We start from the raw sequence: 22,346 nt of genomic DNA on the forward strand, positions 1-22,346 counted from the left end.
TGGGGGGCAATATTCTCATTCAAATCCCAGTATCATGGGGGAGGGAGCAGGGTGAATTGACAGAACAGTGTGGAAGAATTATTTAAGCCATAATTCCAATGTCATGTGAGGGTCAGACACTTTCTCCTACACATGGTGCTTAAAATTTCTGAGAAAGAAATTAGTAAGGCCTGACTCTGTCAGACTGAATTATTATCTATACATAAGGCTCCAGAGGCCAAACCAATCACATTAAACTACATTTCATTAAAATAGAAATCAGTCATCAACATAAGAAACTACCAGCTATTATGACTACTCGACGATGTTTTCTGGGAGTATGGATAGGAAAAACTCGGTCTGATTTAATGCTACCTTAATTTGTATGTTGATTGTCTACAATTTTTATACACTTTTGACAATATTCATCTCACCTAATCCTAGCTATATGAAGCAAAGACAATTATATCTGAGCTAATATCCCTGGGTTCCCTCTTTATTAAGACAAGAAAATGAGGAATTTTTGGGGTATGATCAATCTGAGCTAACATTGCTTTATTTTAGCCTACTTGTTTCCCACCACTGGCTGTAAAAGGAGCCTCAAGAAATAAGTTCAAAAAGAGACACATACATTGCAATCTAGCTTTTCCTACATGCCACACACAATTTGGCCTCAGATACGGTGTTTTAAATGACACATAGAAGCTCTGGGCTCCAAGTCCAAACACAGCAATCCTTCCCTGAATCTACCTCTGGCTACAAAGAGCTGGAAAGACATTGCAAACACCACCAGATGATCATGAGAGAAAGTCACACGAGCTACCACCTCTGTGCTCTCTGCTTAGAGGTCTGTGTGAAATCAGAGACAGTGACAGATCAGTACTTCACAGTGAAGCCCTCATTATGAGCGCTAAAACTACATCAACCTTCCTTCCAAATACAACCAGCCTGGCTGAAGGGGCTAATTACAGTGGGACTGTGCAAAAGGCAGAGCCGTCATAGGCTCTCCTCAAGTTCATGGAGAGCTTCTGCCTCATCAGCTCTGCCTCTGGCATGGTGGGAAATGGCACGGTCCTGTGGTACCTCGGCTTCCGCATCCGGAGGAACCGCTTCACTGTCTACATCCTGAACCTGGCTGCCGCTGACTTTGGCTACCTGCTCTGCATTGCCATCAAAACAGTTCAGTGCCTGATGCACTTCAATGTGGGAGTGCAGTTTGGGATATTTCTCTTCCTGGATCTTTTCATGTACGGAACTGGCTTGTATCTCCTGACAGCCATCAGCATTGAGAGGTGCCCGTCTGTCCTCTGTCCCATCTGGTGCCGAAGCCATCACCCAAAGCACTTGTCCGGCATCATCTCCGGCCTGCTCTGGAGCCTCTCGCTGCTGCTGAACATGCTGGGGTACGTTTCTTGCACTTTTCGCCTCTCTAGCAACTGCCACATACTCCTCATCACCATTGGAGTCCTGGACTTCCTCTTCTGCATGCCCCTCATGCTGGTATTCAGCCTCACCCTCTTCCTCAAAGTCAAGTGCAGCTCCCAGCACCTCCAAACAGGCAGGCTCTTCACCGTGATTATGCTCACCATCCTCTTCTTCCTCATTTTTGCTGTTCCACTGAGTGTCCTGATCCTCTTTGACTTCTGGGGCTATAAATTTCTCTACTCCCCAGAGATTGGTTTTGTGCTGTCCTGCGTCAATAGCAGCCTCAGTCCAGTTCTTTACTTCATTGTGGGCAGCTACAGGGATCGGAGGATTCGGCTCACCCTTCCAGGCTGGCCAATCCTTGAAGATTCAGCAGATGACAAAGATGAACAGGAAAGCCACAAAACAATAACTATGGCCTCTTAAATTCATCCCTTCTTTTGCCTGAACACCTTCTGCATTGGAGACAAAAGGAAAGAGAGAGGAAGACTATGAAGATTCCTTTAAACCATTGGACTCTAGAAATCAGGGGGGGGAAAAGTGAATATAATGCTTTAATCTAGGGTTATCCCAAGCCATGTTGCTAGTCCCCTACATTAACCCATATTCAAATGCCTTTTGTTCATTTAGTCTCCTGCACAATATGGCATGAGAAGCAGGCTGCATAGCTTTCTAACTCTGCTTACTGTCACTGTCCTTGGATGCTAAATTTATTAAACACCTTTTTAAAATGTATCAGCCTGGTCTTTGTTTGCTTCTTGCTTTCAGCCTTCATGTTAACTGAGAGCAAAAATCTCAGCTCCTTCTCCATCAACTTTCTTGCTCCTAAAGCCATTGCATAGACCACATATTGTCAAAAGTGTCTGGTCAAAAATAATTTCAGAAACAATTATTTTTGGCAATAAACCATATAAGGGATCTCTCCCCACCCCTTAACATTCAATTTTTTGTAAAAACAACAACAACAACAGTTTTTCTAAAAGAATCGTGGAAGAAAGAATGACCACAATGTATTGAAGGAAGGGAGAGCTATATGGGGATGTATGTTCTCCTCTGCTTGAGTGCTTTTCCCTAGGTGTCTGCCTGGATGCTGTCCCTGCTTACCAGAAGGAACAGGCCAACCTCCCTCCAGCCACAAACTGAAAGCTCTCCCTGAAAAAGGAAGAGATTCAGGGTGAGGCAGGGTGCAGGCTGTGGGAATACAAATGAGAAAAGGGATGTGAGTGTGTCAGAGTTCAAAGGAAGGAATCCTAAGGGAATAACGAAGAGAGTCCCCCTGCTGCCACAAAACTCCCACCATCTGTGGGGCACAGGACTGTGCAGGAAGTTCCTCCGGGCAGAGAGAAGGGAAGACTGACAAATTCCCGTCCCAAAGAAGCCACTAGAGGTAGGAGAGAACTTGGCTAGCCCTGACCTTGCAAAGGAGGTAGCAGGAGGTGCAGTGGGTCGACCACCTGATTTGCTGGCAAAGGTTGCTGGGTAGAGCCAATCCCCCTTGCAGGCCAGAAGCACTCCTGTAAAGCAGCAGCAAGCTGGGGAGGCAGTGAGGCTCTATCAGACACACAAGAGCCTGCGGGGGCAGCGAAGGAAGGCACACAGCAGGCGGTCCCCTTTCTCCTGGAATCTGCTCCAAAGACCTGCGAGGGCCCTGTGAAAACCTGGCCAGAAGTAATCCAGAACATCTTCTGGAGGATCACAGGGAGAATACAGGCAGGATCGACCTGTCAAGGACATCATCTCACCCTGAGCATGACTCTCAAGTAGTGTGACACATCCCTGCAGTAAAATGGGCTGATAGGGTTAATGCAAGAAATTCAGCCAAATAGAGAGCTGAGGCCAAAGCTGACTGCATGGTCTCTTGTACACTTTCCGTGTCATCTGTCATGTCAGAGGTAATCCCCAACAGGCCATTCACTCTCTTTCTCCTTAAAAGAACAGATGTGATCTGAGAGGGGAAGTAATATGCTAATACTACTTAAGATGACACAATTACGCGAAACTTAAAAGTACAGATACTATTTTTCTGCTTTTCCCGTTCAGCTTAGTAAAGTGCGAGTACATCTGCCCTGGCAGTTAACTGGTCAGGAATCTGGACTGTTATGAGCTGCTGCTTCTCCCTTCCTGGGGATTTTTATCAGTTCTGTAAGGATACAAGGATATGGAAGAGCAGGGAGGAGAGTGCTGGAGGGTGAGGGAGGGAGAGAGGCAGTGGAGCAGTAAACACAGAAGGAAGCAGAGATTTGGGCCAGCAGTCCTTCACATTTTTCCCCAAGAAACCCTGCAGTCTGTATTGCATCCTTATGGAAACTGGCCTAAAGCGGATTGGCCACACACTCCCTATATATATATATATATCTCATGAACTCATCGTAATTCTTACTGGAAGGTTGCTCTTGGCTACCCGCATTCAGAACGCCCTTTCCAGGAAAAGCAGCCAAATCCTATCAGGGGTTGTCCTTTCTAGGCTGTGCAAGGATGGACACCAACTTAACCTTACATTTTCTGAACACTAGATGGTTTCCGAGCTCATCAGGATTACCGTTCTTTTGAAACTGATCTCTAACAGGAAATAGCCTGCTAAAGACCATATCTCAGGAGAGAGATACTATCAAAAACCGTTTTTACCTGTTGTAGACAGAGTGCAGTCCTAACACATTTGTTAGCATGAAAATTAGAACCCTTGTACAAATTATACATATGCAAAGAGGAATTAGGGACACATTTGTCCAACAATTTTAAAAAGAACTGATGCTTTTTGTCATGTTCTGACATAGTGAATCGATCCCTGCAGCTCAAACCTGTCTGTGTCAGAGGCAAGGACTCCTTACAAAGCTTTCCTTGCTGGTGTTTCTGTCCCTGCTTTTCCCCTTCCTCTCCCATCCCTTAAGCAACCTTGTCACTTGGAAAGCTAGTATTTCCCAGCTGCATGATAGCTGGAATTTGTCCCCTCAACATCCCTCAGGACTTTTCGTGAAGAGGTCGCTCTACACCAGCTCAAACTGAAGGAGAATTGAGCTCACAAAGTCTGGTTTTGTCTGAACATGGAGCAAGTTTCAGAGCATTCAGCCATGCTCTTGACTTCTAATCCTCTCTGTGTAGAGGAAATGACTCATGGAAAGAAAGTTCAGAAGACAAACAGGGCAAAAAAAAAAAAAATGTTTTTAGCTGACAGAGATTCCTATTTTGTATAGATTGTTTCTGTCCTGGTAATTAGATGAATATTAGCACCCACTTAATTGTGAGATTTGGTGGTGGTGGTGGTGGTGTTCTCTGCTCTTCATGGATCTCGTGCACATTTGGTAATATATTTTCTCCATCTGAAAATCCATCTGATTTTCTCAGTCCATTTTGCATTTTCTGGAGCTGCCTTAGGATGCGTTTCCGTTATAGCTGTGCTTTGCATTAGAGTAGCAACATATGCATCACCCATTTTGTGGGATGTTCCTGACAAAGAAAAGGGATCTGAGAAGAACCGAGAATACCCATCGTACAATGTGTGGTGGAGGGAATACTATTAAAACTACTGTCAAAGAGAACCCTAAATATAAGGCAAATCATAATGAAAAGAAATAAAGGGAAAACAAAAGGAAAAGGAAATGGGGACTGGACCAGGTAAATAGTTTTTTATGTAAGACACAGGAAAAATCTTTGCTGAAAGATTCAGTGTGGGCTGAAAAAGAACAAACAAAAAGCCAAGGTTATTTGAGAAGAGCTAACTCCAGCCGTGCAGGTCTGGTACTGCACAGCTGCACTTGCTCTTTGGCAAGGGAATAACATGTCCTGCAGTGATTTCAGAGGGAGCAGGACCAGTCCCTATGTGATTCAATGAACTACATATGAGGATTTAGCATGCTTGGCATATTCCCCTGCAGCTGGCCTGCCCAAGTGGATCTTTTGTCATGCAAACAATTTATAGCATCCCCGTTACCCAATTCCACCCTGTAACATGTTTGATCTGTGCCCCAAGATGGCTCTTCATGTTCCACCTTTACCATACCGGCCTCAGACCATCCTGTGCTTAATAAACTCCAGGCCTCAAGTGCTCCTCCTGTGCCATGCTCCTGACCTCATCAGACATTTGTGCTTGGGTAAACACCTGGCTGTTGGTCACAGCTTCTTACGGCTGCCTTGGTCCACACAAGAGCAAGGTTTTCATGTGAACTGCGTTTGTGTGAGCTCCAGCAAGGTGCAGAGGTATTACCTAAACCTACACATTCCCCCTGAGACTATCACAAGACACAGCAACACTTCTACTAGTTATGGTCATTTTCTCTTCTCTCGTATTGTTCAAGAAAACTGCATTTAGAGATAAAATAAATGTAAAGTATTTCGGGTGGGAAGGATTTATCTTTAGTCTTGGTAAAAGCTAAGGGTAGGATTTAGGTCACTGGACATTGGGTCCTCACAGTGTAGGTGTGCCAGGTGCCTAGGATCCCACTACAAACACGGAGATCCAGGAAATGCAGTCAGTGAAGCCGAAAGAACAAGTGGATATAGAAGGAGAACAGCAGAGAGGTCTCATGGTTTCTAGTGAAATCTCTGCTAAAGCAATATTATAATCAACTGTCAAAGGGCTTCTCCAAACCTTGTTAACTGACATGAAATGGCTTCAGGAATACTGTTACTCCATAGAATTAAAACAAACAAAAAAGAGAAGTTTTGACCCCTGTTAGTTCTTTGAACTAGTGGGATAGCTCGCATGACTGGAATGCTGTCATGGATGGCTACGTGCTTTTTAGGAAAGACAGGCCAGGACAGCGAGGTGGTGGAGTTGCTCTTTATGTAAGAGAGCAACTGGAATGTATTGAGCTGTGCCTAGGGGTGGATGAAGAACGAGTCGAGAGCTTATGGGTAAGGATTAAAGGGCAGGCTAGCATGGGTTACACTGTTGTGGGTGTTTACTACAGGCCACCTGATCAGGAAGAGGAAGTCGATGAGGCCTTCTACAGACAGCTGGAAGTAGCCTCACGATCCCAGGCCCTGGTTCTCATAGGGGACTTCAACCACCCCGATATCTGCTGGAAAGACAACACAGCTAGGCACAAACAGTCCCGGAGGTTCCTGCAGAGCATTGGTGACAACTTCTTGACACAGGTGGTGGAGGAGCCAACAAGGAGAGGTGTGCTGCTGGACCTCGTACTAACAAACAAAGAAGGACTGGTGGAAGATGTGAAGGTCGGGGGCTGCCTTGGCTGCAGTGACCATGAGATGGTGGAGTTCAGGATCCTGCGAGGAGGAGGCAGGGCACTGAGTAGGATCGCAACCCTGGACTTGAGGAGAGCAAACTTTGGCCTCTTCAGGGACCTACTTGGAGGAATGCCATGGGTTAGGGCCCTAGAAGGAAGGGGTGTTCAAGAGAGCTGGTTAATATTCAAACATCACTTCCTCCAGGCTCAAGATCAGTGCATCCCTATGAGTAGGAAGTCAAGCAAAGGGGGCAGGAGACCTGCATGGATGAGCAAGGAGTTCCTGGCAAAACTCAACCAGAAGAAGGAAGTCTACAGAAAGTGGAAAGGGGGACAGGCCACTTGGGAGGAATATAGGAACATTGTCAGAGTATGCAGGGATGCAATGAGGAAGGCTAAGGCCCGTTTGGAATTAAATCTGGTGAGAGATGTCAAGGACAACAAGAAGGGCTTCTTCAAAGACATCAGTAGCAAGAGGAAGACTAGGGAAAATGTGGGCCCTTTGCTGAATGGGGAGGGTGCCCTGGTGACGAAGGATGCAGAGAAGGCAGAGTTACTGAATGCCGCCTTTGCTTCATTCTTTACTGCTCAGGCCAGCCCTCAGGAACCCCAGACCCTGGAGGCAAGAGAGAAAGTCTGGAGAAAGGAAGACTTTCCCTTGGTGGAGGAGGATCAGGTTAGAGATCATGTAAGCAAACTTGACACCCACAAATCCGTGGGCCCCGATAGGATGCACCCACGAGTGCTGAGGGAGTTGGCGGATGGTATTGCTAAGCCACTCTCCATCCTCTTTGAAAGGTCTTGGAGAACAGGAGAGGTGCCTGAAGACCGGAAGAAAGCCAGTGTCACCCCAGTCTTCAAAAAGGGCAAGAAGGAGGACTCAGGGAACTACAGGCCAGTCAGCCTCACCTGCATCCCTGGAAAGGTGATGGAGCAGCTCATCCTGTGAGCCGTCTCCAAGCATGTGGAGGACAAGAAGGTGATCAGGAGTAGTCAGCATGGCTTCGCCAAGGGGAAATCATGCCTAACCAATCTGATAGCCTTCTGTGATGGAATGACTGGCTGGGTAGATGAGGGGAGAGCAGTGGATGTTGTCTCCCTGACTTGAGGAAGGCTTTCGACACTGTCTCCCATAGCATCCTCATAGACAGGCTCAGGAAGTGTGGGTTAGATGAGTGGACAGTGAGGTGCATTGAGAACTGGCTGAATGGCAGAGCTCAGAGAGTTGTGATCAGCGGTGCGGAGTCTAGTTGGAGGCCTGTAGCTAGTGGTGTCCCCCAGGGGTCAGTACTGGGTCCAGTCCTGTTCAACTTCTTCATCAGTGACCTGGATGAAGACACAGAGTGCACCCTCATCAAGTTTGCCGATGATACAAAACTGGGAGGAGTGGCCCAGAGGGCTGTGCTGCCATTCAGAGAGACCTGGAGAGGCTGGAGAGGTTGGCAGAGTGGAAACTCCTGAAGTTCAACAAAGGCAAGTGCAGGGTCCTGCACCTAGGGAGGAATAACCCCATGCACCAGGACAGGTTGGGGGCTGACCTGCTGGAAAGCAGCTCTGCTGAGAAGGATCTGGGAGTGCTGGTGGACACCAAGTTAAGCATGAGGCAGCAATGTGCCCTTGTGGCCAAGAAGGCCAATGGTATCCTGGGCTACATTAGGGAGAACATTGCCAGCAGGTTGAGGGAGGTAATCCTCTCCCTCTAATCAGCGCTGGTGAGACCGCATCTGGAGTGCTGGGTCCAGTGCTGGGCTCCTCAGTACAAAAGAGACATGCAGCTACTGCAGCAAGTCCAGCGGAGGACTACCAAGATGATGAAAGGACTGGAGCATCTCTCTTATGAGGAAAGGCTGAGAGAGCTGGGCCTGTTTAGCCTGGGGAAGAGAAGGCTGAGAGGAGATATTATCAAAGTGTACAAGTATCTGAAGGGAGGGTGTTGAGAGGATGGGACTAAACTCTTTTCAGTGGTGCCGAGCGACAGGACGCGAGGCAGCGGGCGCAAACTGAAACACAGACAGTTCCATCTGAACATGAGGAAAAACTTTTTCACTGTGAGGGTGACAGAGCACTGGAACAGGTTGCCCAGAGAGGTGGTGGAGTCTCCTTCTCTGGAGATATTCAAAACACGCCTGGATGCAATCCTCTACAATGTGCTCTAGGTGACCCTGCTTGGGCAGGGGGGTTGGACTAGATGATCTCCTGAGCTCCCTTCCAACCTCAACCATTCTGTGATTCTGTGAAACATTTCATGTAGCTTCATAATAGCGAGTTGTTTCCTGTTCACTACAAAGACATCTTACTGGAACAAATCAGAAGATTTATCTAAATAGAAAAACTTTAGGACTTCAAACTTGCAATAGAGCCCCTCCCTGCTCCAGATAAATGCCCAGATAAATGTTCTTTGCTTCGATGTTTGCAGAACTACGCAATTCAGTACTGCCTTTAGAGCAACAGCTCATTCTTTTCCCTATATGTTGCAGCTGACCTGCAGCCTGGGTGTTGTGAAACATTAGTGGAGTGACATGCTGAGAAACAACTTCAATATGAAATGTGATATTCTAAATGTGATATTCTAACACTCAGCTTGCCGCTTTGGAATTCTTTCTTCAGAAAAATGGTGTTACTGAAGTACTTGGTGTATTTATGACTCTCGATGCAGTTTAATGTCTGTAAATTAGATCTCCTGCAAGACACCAGGCCTTAATTAGGAGTCTCAGCAGGTGCACTGTAATGAAGAATCTTTCTGTGAATTAATTTCCCCTACCCTTGGTTAGGGGTCCAGTCAGCATCTATTCTAGGCTCCCCCTACAGACAAAGGGAGCAATATCACCTTCAAAGGACAATTCATCCCATCTTAAGATGAGTGTGATAAGCAGAAGGAATCATCCTCTAAGGGTGTCTTTGTTGTCATTGATTACAGGACATGCCTGTCTCATTCCCTGCCCTTACTACTTTTTACTAGTGAAACTGATGACATAAGTATCCTAGCAAATTCAGTGAACCCTCGTCATGTCTGTCCCTATCAACTCTCCAGAAAGCCCAGGTACCTTAGATTTAGAAAATTAACTTCCAGATAACTATAGCAAAAGAAGAGTAATTCCACCTGGCATGAGTAATTCCCTAGCCCATGAGACTAAGGGACAGGGTAAGAAATAAGAAGTACAAAATAGCTGCACAGTAATTGCATGGTGGAAAGAAAGCCTCAGCAGCCTCAAACTCACCGCTGCTCCTGTTACTGCCTATCTTTCTTCTCCCCTTGGCATCTCTATCTTCCTTGCTTTTTTGCACCTGATTTATCAGCCAGATCTCAAGGGTAAGGAATAAGATCAATTGAAAACAATTAACAAAGCTTTAGATTGCAAACTTTCATATAAATTCTTTTAATAATAACAAGACCATATTCATGTAAATAGCAGTACAGTGTAAGATATCAGAGGAATCAGTTCTGCTTATCTGACTCTGAAGAGCTGCAGTGCAACTCTGTGCAGTTTAAGCATTAAGTATGCCATCTGAATGTGAATCCACCTCTGTTATTAATTATGATCAAACTTGATAATTCTTCCTCTCATTAAAATGCACAGTCCTGATACACAGTTAGCTGGTTTTTCCACAGAAAACTCCTGTTGTCTCTAATAACACATCTACCCTTGGACTCATGTCCTTTGTTAGATAACCTCTTTGTCTCATGGACCATCTAGTTTCAGGCAGCCTGCTCATCTGTGGAGCAGATATTTTGCTGTGATAACCTGTTCATCTGTGGACCATCCAGGCTCAGATTATGTGTCCATCCATCGGGGTAGATTTTTCTTCAAATGCAGGTACAAAATTCTTCAGGTAGTTCATTGCTGGTGATTTGCTTAGAGTTCTGGTGCCTCTGCCTTAACACTGCCTTTGCACTTTCACATAATCACATGCTTATTTTTCTTCTAAGGTCCTTGAATAATTAACTCTTTTGAAGAAAAGAAAAATAATGGTCTATTGGAAGATGTTGACATAGATATCACGCTTTAGTAACAGCTTGCCATTAACCTCTCTCTGTTCTTGCAATATCACTGGACACTTATTGAAATTACTTTATGATAAGATGATGAAGACAGCTGTTCTGGGAAGCTGAGGAGCCTTTGAGACATATGAACGAAGACCCTTCCCCTGATTCTGGCAGGAGTTTAAGGACATCTCTACCTGCCAGAAAAGCTAGCTTACTTGTACTACTTCGAGGGCTTAGAGGTTGTTCGACAAACTGTTGGCCTTCAGAGCAGAGAGCTGAATTGGGTTACTCAGCTGAAGAGTGATCTGCTCTGACTGTCCCTAGCAGCGAAAGTCATCAGTGGGGCTTAGGCAGGCAGAAATGTCCCAGGTAACGCAGCCTTAGTTAGACTGTGCTTACAGTGGCTGCTCTCCCACATCACTAATACTGTAAAGAGTTTAAGGTGCCTGATGAATGTGACCCGCTTTTGCTTAAAGGTTAATGATCACCTTCAGACTGGGAGTCAGGAAAAAAAAAAGACTACAAGGATGTATGAGGTAAGGGAATGGAAACAGAACATGGAAGCAATACTGCTGAATTGGTACTAGTTAGCAACAGTCGAAAAGAAAGCTGGGATGTCTTGAAGGCATCAAACTTGAAAGTAAAAACTTAGGTGAAACTAATCGCCTTCAAAAGTGTCACAACTGTACTTTCTCACAGTAAAGCTGTAGCTCTTGCTATTACAGAAAAGCTTTATATATTACAGTTATTTCTTTCTTCACTTCTGCATTCACTTTTCTCCTACTTCTGTTGCATAACGAGCAATTATTTCAGAATAAATTCATCCATGAACAGCTGTACTCATCATTTTAATTTTTTAAGCACCTATTCCAACTCCTTTGGAGGTTTTATTGACTGACAAACAATTTTCTCCATGTAGCAGTCTGTTCAGTGCCTCATTTTGAGGACCTCCTTGGTCCTCAAGCTGTAGACTGTGGGGCTTACCATTGTATAAAACACAGACATCACCTGGTCTTGGTCCGGCAAGGAGCCAGAGCTGTGGGGTGTGTAGCTGGAGTGCCAAAGGATATGGCAAAAACTATCAAGTGCACAGGATGCACAGGTGGAGAAGGCTTTGTGCCTTCCCTCGCTGGAGTGACACCCCAGGATGGCAGAGATGATGTAGATGTAGCAAAATGCATACCTCCAGTATGACAAAGATGTCACCTAAGATGCAAAATGCTGCGAGGATGATCTTGTTAACGCTGATGTCAGAGCAGGAGATACCACAGATCAGGGGTACCACACCACAGAAGTGACTGGTGATGCTGGAATGGCAGAAGGACACCCAAAAGTCACAGCTGCTGTGTATCATTGAGATTAGAGACCCACAAGAGTAAGAACCAAGTCACAGCTGGATGCTGAGTCTTCATGACATGACAGCTTTGTATAGCAGTGGTTTGCAGCTAACAGGCCTTAATGGGCCTTATCGTCCTCGCCTGAGGCAGCCACTTGCACCTCCTGCCCATGGGCCCAGGAGCCCCATTTAAGCTCAACCCTGGGCCTTCAGTTTCTGTCTGAGCTACCCTGGAGGAGCACTGATCTCCAGCTCAGCTCAGCGTGCAGACTCCATTGCTCTGGACCCTGCCCTGCGGACTGACTTCCCAGCTTGACCCAGGACCTATCTTGTCACTTTGGGCCTGCCCAGTAGTCACTTCACTGTGTCTGTGTCTGTCCCTGGTTACCCTCACCAGGCCTGATCCTGACTCTGACCCACAGGCTGACTTCTCAGCTTGACCTCATACCTGCTTCATCACCATGAACTCTCCTGGTGATCTGGACTCTTGGTTGAACTCAGCTACCATCTCTAGGTCCTCTGCACCAAACCAAGCTCCATTCACACTCATAACAAACTGACTGTCTGACTAGTAGGTACATGGACGTATGAATTCATGAGCTGACTTTTGAAGGTGTGCAGGATATACAAAGTTGCCTGTGAAGACAGAAATGGATGGTCAGCATCTCTGGGGAAAATAAGGTTTCAAATGCATTTGTCTGCATGGGATTACAATGATATTCCATAGCAGATGTCAGCTGCACTTAAACTCCACGACTATGAAAAGAGTTAAATTCATATCCATTTTCACTTATCATGTCTTTATTAAACCAAAGGTAAGTAACTGCAATTTGTTTGCACGGAACAATACATCACTACAGTCTGCTGCTGCTGTATCAATTATATCAATAAATTGGACACACAAGCCACAAAGAACACGTGTGAAAATGAGGCTATTCTAGGATTCCTAGACTGTAACATTCTACTTCCACATTGTCCTGAAATGATGTTTTGCTAAATTTAAGTCTAGTTTTAAATACAAACAGACTTTATCTCTGTTATTTCTGTTTTGTATAACAGAGATGGTCTCTTTCCAAAATGTTGAGAAGATCTGGATTTATTCCACTCTTGGTAATACCCAGCACTCTGAAAAAGAAGGAGATCTGAACAGGCTTTTATCTATCTGGTTAACGATGGAGCTTCTATATGTGTGTATAGACATCTGGAGATCAAGGGTCTATAAGCAAATCTGGTAAATAATCCAGTCCTTATTGGGAAAAAAAAAATAAAACTTGCGAGCAATTACATAGCGACTTATGCCTGGATCATACAAGAACTTCCAAAGTGAACACAGATGTTACTTCCCAGTTGAGAAAGCAAGCAACTCCACCTGTGTTGAAATCCAGTGTTGTAGCAGGCAGCATTAAGCAGTGGGTGTAAGAAAATGAATGGCCATCCTTCATAGCAAAGAAACTAGAGATGGGAAATAGATCTTTCAGCTACTAATTTCTAAGGCCAGGAAAATGCAAATTTCATACTATCCAGTGCAACTAGTAAATTCCCTCCTACATAATGTAAGAGTTAGAAAAAAGAAAACAAGAAGTACATTTTTTTTTTTTTAATTTGATCTTAGTATGTAATATGGCTCAGATATCTTTCTCAGCTCCAATATTTCAGGATACATGGAAAGTAACCGGGTTCTAATTACACTCAGTGACTTGGATTCCCCAGTTGGAAGGACAAGATGTGAGGTTTTTGCTGTCTGTGCTTTGGCTCTCTATGGTGTAAGAGATATGATCTCAGAAGTAATCACCTTCACCTAAGCTGTTCATCTCATGTTCTTCATAGTTTACAAAGAAGATTCATGGATCCCAGGGTATGAAGATGTCTCTTCTAAGAAAAGATGAACGGTGCCCAAGAAATGCCCCCCCTTTTTTTTATACCTTAAAGCAAGATTAGATTGACGAGGTCAGATGGACTCAAATCTGCTGCAGAGGTTTAAATTTGGGTAAGATAAATCAATGTGCTCAGCTATAACTGGAATAAGCTGGGACAGCCTTTTGCTCAAGCCTATGACTAGGTGCATAGTCAACTATCTGAAAAGAGCATGTCGGATATTTTTGTGCCACAACACTCAGATATGATGCAATGCAATGTTGTTCAGTACAATATAATACAAGATAATACATTAAAACAAGTAGCAGCAGTAAACAATAAGTATCACCTATTTACAAAATAGAAGCTCTCCAAATGAGGTATGTATATAACTGATGGTATTATCAACAAACGTTGGAAAACGGAAACTATCTCAACAATCTTACTTATTTAGAATCCCCATTTTCAAACAAATAGATAGGGTCCAAAAACTTTCTCAGCTCTGTGGACATGCTATGATCGTGCTTTGCAACCAGATGGCGAAGGCACAAACCTGAGTGTATACAAATGTGGATACACTGGTGCTGATGTTTTCCGGTAAGTTGAAGATGGCTATTTTATTTGTTGGATTTTCTTTAGCAATAGTAGGGCGCTATATTTTAAAAAACTTTTCTGAAAATTGTCATAATTCTCCTGCACAAGTTAATTATGAAAAGTCATACAAGGGGACATCCATAGGTAAAGGAGGAAGTGACACAATCCAGTATTATAGCTGGGGAGGCAGCACAAGTATTTTGGGAAGCAGAGTAAAGGGAAGACAAGAGGATTTTCTTCTGTGAGGTGAATTGAATAACTGTGAAACTTCCACCTTGCAGGAATTAAGTTACTGTGCTCCTTCAGCAAATTATCCATTATGAATGTATTAATTATGTCACCAAATACGTCAAAAGTTCAACATTTGCCACCAAGAGAAATACAGGGAGTTACATTATCTGTTTGTGTTAGACTAACTGACTCTTAGGATTCAGTTCATCTCACCTAAATTCAGGCATCCTACTGAAGGACCTCATGCTGGTGCCTAGGTGGTTGGAGATCTCTCAGTAGAGATAAAAGGGAGAAATTAGGGAGGATTGTGGGTGAAAACGCTCATGTCATCTACCAGGAAGCATGTAAAAGCTTTGTCTGAATCTAATCTAGTCATCTAAACCCCCTCTGGACTCAACGGAGAGAGACAGGCAGCTCCTGGAGATGATTCAACTTGTCCTAAGGAAGAAGCGCTCTGTGAAGATGCTACCTTCTTTCTCTCTGATGAACACAGAGGAAGCCTGATTAGCTTTAAATAGGTCACTTGCATACAGCTAAACCTCAGTAAGGAAGTCTTCCCATATGTTTTCCCCAAGTGTTTCACACCTATGAGCATTTGAAAGAGTAATCATGGAGCCTGGCCTCCTGCATTGCTGTGGTATGGAAATACGGTGTGATGGCATGGCGCAGAACTGCAGGCTTGGGAGGGTAAGGCTGGTGGATTTCCAGGGCAGGATTTTTGTTTTTGTTTTTTTACACATGCACGTGCAATTTCACACATGCTTTCTCCATGTCATGTTGATTAGGCTCCATGCATCCCAGATTTCGGGATGTGCATAGTTTACCGTGCACATAAAGACAGTCAGAACAGCACAGGGTGCAGCTCAGTGTGATATTTCAGAGAATGTGAAATGCATCTCCTGGACAGAGCTGTGCAGTAGATCCAGACCCATCATGGATCTTGAGCACATGCCACATGTCTATACAGCAGATGGGATTCATCTCCCTGCACTTAAGCTATTTAAAAGTTAGGTGACTAAATCTAATCTAGTTGTCTAAACTGCCTTTGTAGTAAGAAAAGGAGACAGGCCATTCAAGAAGATAATTCATCATCTCTCTCTTGCAAACTCATCTTACAGGGACGTGGGACATTTTCCATTTCCACTCATTTCCTGCTGATATTTTAAATGCTATCTTAAATTTGCCCTCACTCCCACACCTGCAGAAAGAGAAGGAAGGTCAGAAGCAGTGGGGGAGTCATTGACATTCCTGGTGGAGGCTGCTCTCCAAAGATCTCCCATCTTTGGGCAAATAGTGTTTCTCTTCAATGGTGAATTCCTACTTCTCTAATCTTCCTTTTGCATGAGAGAGCAATGTTGAAACACTGAAATGTCTTCTGGGTCAATTATGCTAAATTTCAATAGAGAAAAATCAAAATGCTTCACTTTGATCATTTTGAATCATTTAATTTCAATAAAGAAATTATTAGATATTTCGGAATGTATATCATAGACTTTGTAATACAGTCTCTGCATGGTCTGACATTGTGTGAAAATAGTCTGGGATGCCAAAGGTCTTTGCAGGACAGGGGACTGAACTCTCTATTTCCAAGTCTGTAGGTAGCAGCCCTCACCTGGGTCTGTGAGTTGACACATATGGCGGAGGTGGGCTGGAGGTATTCTTGATCTTTGATCTCATAGGAAACATGGCAGTGGAAAATAGGATTTGGGATCCTTAATGGAACTATGGCGTGCTTGTCGGGTAGGGTTTAGGATAAGAGTTGCACTGGCAGACTTGAAGGGTTGGCTGACAGGCTTCTCGGCAGTTGAATTTTGTTGCCAGACCTGAAAGGAGGCCACAGAGTTGTGCAGGGACAGCCCTGAAGAGCTGGAATTCACTGCCCGCTGCTAAGGATACAGAAGAAAACAAGGACACAGTTGCCAGTTTGGGGAGGGGGCTGTTCTTCCTTCCCTGCCCCACTCCTTCAGTGACCACCTCCATTTATGCCCCACTGAAATTTTCCAGGATTCTGCTCTGTTGGGGTCTTGGCAATCTTGCTGCCATTACTAATCTGCTGCCCAAGGCAACCCCTCTGCTCTGCCTAATAACCTCAGAGAGGTGGCAGGAGAGAGAACAAGTTGGGCTGGATTATGTATACTGTCAAATTTCAATTATTTTATTATTAAAGTTCTTTTTTTTTTTTTTTTTTTTCTTTCAGAAGGGGCACCCTGTTTCATAACCTGTGGCAGTGATGGACTTCAGCACTGGATTCCTCAGTTGCCAGTTTGATTTCTCTCAGCATTAAGATGTATGCCTTTAAGAAGACATTTTGTGCTGGTGAGGCAAAATGGAGAGACTATGGAAAACAGGCACGTCAGGCTGATACTTATTAACTGATGACTAGTAATATTTGACGGATGCTAACATAGCCATAAGAACAAAACTGTGGCATTTCAGATTTTTTTTTTAATTGCTTCATCTGTAATTGTGAAACTGTAATTTCCTAGTTTCTTTTTTTAAGCTTTACCTTTCCTCCAGGGGAAATGTCTGTGATTTCCTTTGCTTTTCTCTGAGGAAACCCTACGCAGATTATTACATGTATTGATTTGAACTAATCACTCTGACTTTGACAAGGAAGCCAAATGCAAATTCCAGGTAGGTTACATCTTTAAGGAGCCTGTGTCTAAAGACTCAAGGCACGCAATTTAATATAATTGGTTGTCTCTCCAGGAAATGACTTAGGATGATTTTAGTAAGGTCTCCGTAGGTACAGTTAAGAAACTTGTGCCTGACAAATTGCAATGATGCAACTTGGCAAGTGAGTATGCGAGTGTGTTTAAATTGGCTCCAGTGTGCATCATTAAAATCTCAAGTTCTTTCACTCCTTGAAATTAGCAGCTCTCTCATCTTACAGTCAGACGTGATTATTGCTCTAATCTAGGGACAGTGAGAGACCGCCTTGAAGGAAAAGCAGCCTGTGAAAACTGGCAGGATCTCTAAAATGCTTTTGCTGTATCTCAAAAACCCCACAGAGACCCCGGTCTAATCTATTTCATTTAAAGATGATGGGTCAAACAGAGCTGGCTGCATTGCACTAGTGGGGCTGCAGCTTAAAACTGCCTGGACTGAGCTGGTTTTGAACTACTCTGTTTTTTGCTGGGATGATACACAGCTGACTGACCAATTTGGTCTACATAGCAAAGGCAGTAAACTCATAATGGTTTCTGGCAAAGATAAGGCCAATTCACAAGTTTCCCTGTCTTCTTCTGCTGTCCCAGGCCTCCTACTCTGCAGATTTCTTCTTGCTACTCCATCTCCTTTGCAGAACCTGGAAAATAGGGGACAAAGTTTTCATTAGAAACCCAATTTTTCATTTAATTTTAGAATAAAGAACATTCTGAGGGAGCCTAGCAGGGAGGATGGAGCCCACCTGCAATGTGAGCTGCAGGGAGGGATTATTCCCTTGCAACAGAACTACCTCAGAGCATCTTATCTCTATGTCTGAAACACAAATGGCCATGAAAGAAAAAAGGATCGTTCTCAGCCCCATGTCTGAAGGCAGCAGCTAAGTCTGTAACTGGCCTGGGCTCATAACGAGCATCCTTAGTTGGACAGCTCAAGACCTGACAAAGCTCATTAATCCCACTATTAGTCAAAATCAGATTGCTTTGGTCGCATTACTCCAGGAACATAGTCCTGGTGTGGCATGAGAGGGCTGAACAAAGCCCTTCTCCAGACAAACACTTGCCCCTCTGCTGCCTACATAAACCCCAGAGTGACGGCTCCTCAGGTATAAGGCTAACGAACCTCAGTGGAAGCACCAGTCTGCAGGGTTACACAATGCAGTAGCATGCACAGTGCAAAGAAGAGGCCTAAACAAATCTTAACAGCAGTATGGCATGCATAAAAAGACTTTTCCTCTCCTTCCGAGCTTTCTATTTGCTTTGAGATCCAAAGCTAGGATTCAAAATCTAGGAAAAAAAAAAAACAGCCAGGAAATTGCGATAATAATGAGTGTATAGATGTAAAAGCGTGTGGCTGGGCACCAGGGGGAATGGCTGCTTATTTGTCTTGTCCTGGTTGCTGCACTGTGGATCGAGATGAAACTCCAGGAGATTTCAGTTGCCCCAAGCATCCTGACCTTAGAGAGCCTTTTGGAGAGCAAGTGCCTTTGGCAGGGCAGGAGTTTGGTAGGGAATCTGCAGTTTGAATGCAGATTAGAGACAGCTGAGAGTTGCAGGGGGGCAGTGTGCTGCAGGACTTGGCCAGAGCGAGGCCTCTGAAGTGACAGAGGGAGAGAGACTCTCCTGGTGGGCCAAGAGGGCCAGGGCTGAGTTTTCTGCGACCAAAAATGCCACTGAGAGGTGTTGACCTGGAAAGCAGGGCTCAAAGGAAGAACTATTTTTCCAAGGACTCACTGAATTCAGAGGTGTGCGTTCAAAACTTTTGATTTAAATTGCTCCCCCAACAGGCCTGCGATTATCTGGGCCCAGCATATCATCAACTAGTGCATGCATGTATTCTCCAAATAGACTCCTGAGATTTTTTTTGTTTTAATTACTATTTCATCATAAAACAAAATGGAAGAACTGTAATTTAAAGTGCGCATCCTCAATTAGAAATTTCCTGTGGTGACCATACCAAAATAAGCAGGTTGAGTAGTAGCAGGTGGCTTTGGATGATAGAGCCATTGGGATTAATAAAATCTGGAATAAGGAGTTTACGCTGCACTACATATATCCTGCAAGTTAGGCGTATGAAATAGTAACATTTGAAGGAGTTGCACCACCCAAGTACCTCCAAACTACTTTGAAGTATTCGTAGGTGAAGAATACTACCTGTGAAATGGGATTTTTATCCAAAGGCAGAATACCCTTTCTACAAGCAATATGTAACATCTACTTGCAACTGGGCTAAAGGCCTCCTTTTTTTTGCAGCTGGGCTAAAGGCCTCCTTTTTTTTTTCCTGAGTAATACTTCACAAGTACTGCAATTATTGCATATGGACTGAATATTTCAGTATCTAGAATAGAGAGAGGCTAGTAATGCTATTCTTATGAAATATTTCTCTACTCAGGTAAAATTCACTAGGCCTTGGTAACCATATGACAAAGCTGATAAAAAGAACAGCATAACACAGACACAGCTGAGGACGCTTTTGGTAATTGCTGATATTTTCCTAAGGCCTTAAAGTTAGCATTTGCATTTGGTACATAATAGTGGCACATATAGTTCACAAGCACTGTGAGGATCAGTAACATCACATTCACAAGCCTAGACCTTTGTAGTCTTGGGCTAACAATATCACAACCAACCTGGTTAGTTGGAAGGCCTCATTAGATTTGGCTAAGAACATATCTCAGACACTGCCCTATGTTTCTACTTTTAATTACCCGGTACAACTAAGAACATGCCTACAATGACACATGTGAAAACTAGAGGTGTCACTGAGAGCCAGCAGCCCAAAGCTCTCTCCATAGTCACGGGAGACTCTCACCTTGAAGGGGCAATGCATCCCAACCTGAAAGAGGTTTCTAAGATACATGATGTGAAGCTCTCCTTGAACTTGTTTATACTTTCACATACAACTACACCACTACCTTTTAGACGTGTGCATTTTGATGAGATAGTTAGCTTTACCACGTACTTCATGCTGATGGCTAGCGATGTATGGTTTAGCAGAATGTCAGACATTGCATTGTAACAAGATTGGATTATCAGCACTGGGATCTAGATGTAAGGTCTCAGGTTAGAAGGTCCAGAAAGGGAGCATCTCACAGGCAGGAGGTGCATTCGTTTGGCTAGTATTAGCACATCATCACTTGGCTATCTGTACAGCAATGCATTTTGGAGCCGTGTATCACAGAGAGATTTTGTATGAAGTATTGCCCTCTTGTGGCTGTCCAACAAAAGATGGGTAACTCGGAAAGTTTTCAGCTAGTGGAGAGCACATTAAGCCAGTTTGGGAAGATGGAAGGGCACAGCCCTAGTTCTACTCCTAGGAATACATGAAATGTATCCGTTCACTGTGTCCATTTCTGGCATCTGTTGGGTTTATTACATAATGACTAGCTCCATTCTCTGTTTCAAAATTTCATGGGATATGTGATTTCTGATGGTCCTAGGGCTTACTGCAGTACACACAAAGAGAACTGGACCTCATGCAGTTATTCCAGCCGAAGGTCTATGCAAGCATTGCATAGGGTAGACCTGTGTTTGGTAATCCTTGGAGAATACCAGCATATCTTCTAACATATACTTGGGAGTCTTAATTTTGTAAGAGGAACACACTGCAAACATAGAGAAGAGGCTTTAGGAGTGATTGACAAACAATACTATCCACGTTAACACTGCAAAAGTTATTGGTTGGTAGTGTTGGAACAGTAACATATACACCAGCTGTGCATCCAGAGGGAAAGTGGCATTACAATAAATAAATGCATGGATGCTTCCTGGAACAAGAGTGGGATTTTTTGATGTTCTCCGAAGTAGTGCTGGTAATTTGTGTTCATTCGTATGCCTGGCTACACATGCACTTCAAGTAGCACATGGATTTCACAAGTGGTTTACCTTTTGTCATTTCTGGAGGGCCTATACAAAATCATAGCTGATCATAGTAATGAATTGCTAGAATGGTTATCAGTAAAGAATTTCCTGCATAAGATTCAGCTAGAGTATTCTTGCGAGCTCTCGCTATAGAACCAGTGTGTAAGTCATTCCTGCAAGTACTGAGTTACTGTTTAATATAGTAATGCAAGGAATACGGAAAGATCCTTCAACGCCAAGTCTGCCTAGACTTCTATGCACTGGGAGAGGGGAAAAAATTAAATGTCTGAGCAGATCCTAAAAATGATAATACCGTTGTTATGAAAGTCTACAGGGCAAAATTTATAGGAAGAAGTGTAGTCTTTTATCAGATCCTGGATTATATTCCATTTTGTATCCCACCAGATAAAGCCGAAAGAACAAAATGCATCCTGGGTACACCATCCCTTCCAATGATTACTGGGGGTGGGTTTCCTCTGTGCTAGCATTACTTCATGTAAACATCAGGTCTCTAGTTTCAGCTAGTCATCTAACCTCCTCTGACGATATCAGCATCATGACATAATTGAAGCTGAAAGGACTTCTAGAGGTCTGTATTCCAATCCCTCTGTTCAGAGCAGGGCTACCTTCCAAGCCATATTGGGTTGCTCAGGGCCTTGTCTAACTGAGTTTGGAACAACTCCAAGGATGAAGAGGCCACCACCTCTCTGGGCACTGCTTCCAGCGTTGTAGCACTCTGGTGAATTTCTTGTTTTTTATTTCTGGTTGGAATTGCCCTTGCTGCAGTTTGTTCCTGTTGCCTCTTCTCCTTTCTCTGTGCATCTCTAAGAGTCTGACTTCATCTTTATAACCTCGCACTAAGTAGCTGAAGTTTGCAAATAGGCCTCCCCTTCATTTTCTCTTCTAAAGGCTGAAGTTGAATCCTTTGATAAATTGACTGGACTTCTGCCTTCACTGTACCCACCTGAATTGAGTGTTGCGTGAAAGGGAGGGACGGAAGGCCCTTCCTTATCTTTATAATCTACGTTTGCCTGCCAGAGCCCCCCTGTTTGAGGACTTTCCCTGAGACAGTTTCACAAAGAAAAAGAATAAGATTTTTTTAAAGCAACAGATACAACAGGTTCGGAATTGCCGTTGATAAATGCACTTGCTGCTACAAATTTTCTTTCTATGAGCTCAAACTAACAATTAAGTGCTTTTAATAATAATATATTTTCCCGGGTAACATCCGA

Source organism: Apteryx mantelli, chromosome 4, assembly GCF_036417845.1.
Source record: "Apteryx mantelli isolate bAptMan1 chromosome 4, bAptMan1.hap1, whole genome shotgun sequence".
Classification (NCBI taxonomy): Eukaryota; Metazoa; Chordata; class Aves; order Apterygiformes; family Apterygidae; genus Apteryx; species Apteryx mantelli.